The following is a 619-nucleotide window of genomic DNA, read 5'->3' as shown; positions in this document are numbered from 1 at the left end:
ACTCTTTCTCTCCCTTCCTCTCTCCCTTCCTCTCTCTCACTCACTCTCTCTCTCTCTCTCTCTCTCTCTCGCCCTATCTCTCACTCGCTCTCTCACTCACTCTCTCTCTCTCATTCACCCACTCTCTGCCTCTCGAGAGGCCGCGCGATTGCTCCCGCGCGGAGGCGCGCACGCGCATACGTTCGCCGCTGACGCCCCTCCACCCGCCGACGATCGCAACGACGCGACGATGACTCCTTCCTTGACTTGACTCGGCGGCTCGAGCCACCCGGGGACAACCGTTGCGTGAAATCGGGGCAGGCGATCGGAGCCCAGGAATGCGGACTCCAACAATGTCATCGCTTGCCGCTCGTCACGTTTTCATGCTGGTCTCGAGACCCATGAAAATTTACCACTAAATGGGGCAAGTTTTTCGGCCGTGTCCCACGCGAGCAGATGCTGCTCCTTGGCGCCGCTTCGTTCGCCAGTAAAAATTTCGTTGATTTATCGGGAGTTGGAGGAGTGACGGCCGAAATAGGGCGAGCCGCGACCCGATGCTCGTGCAAACAAATTTTCAACTAAAACTGCTCGCCTCCCTTAGGCAAGTCGCTGTCAGGGCCTCACCGATTTTATACGATTA

The sequence above is a fragment of the Ceratosolen solmsi genome, unplaced genomic scaffold (genome assembly GCF_000503995.2).
Source record: "Ceratosolen solmsi marchali unplaced genomic scaffold, CerSol_1.0 scaffold47, whole genome shotgun sequence".
In the NCBI taxonomy this organism is placed as follows: Eukaryota; Metazoa; Arthropoda; class Insecta; order Hymenoptera; family Agaonidae; genus Ceratosolen; species Ceratosolen solmsi.
Note: the sequence above shows the minus strand (reverse complement) of the source record.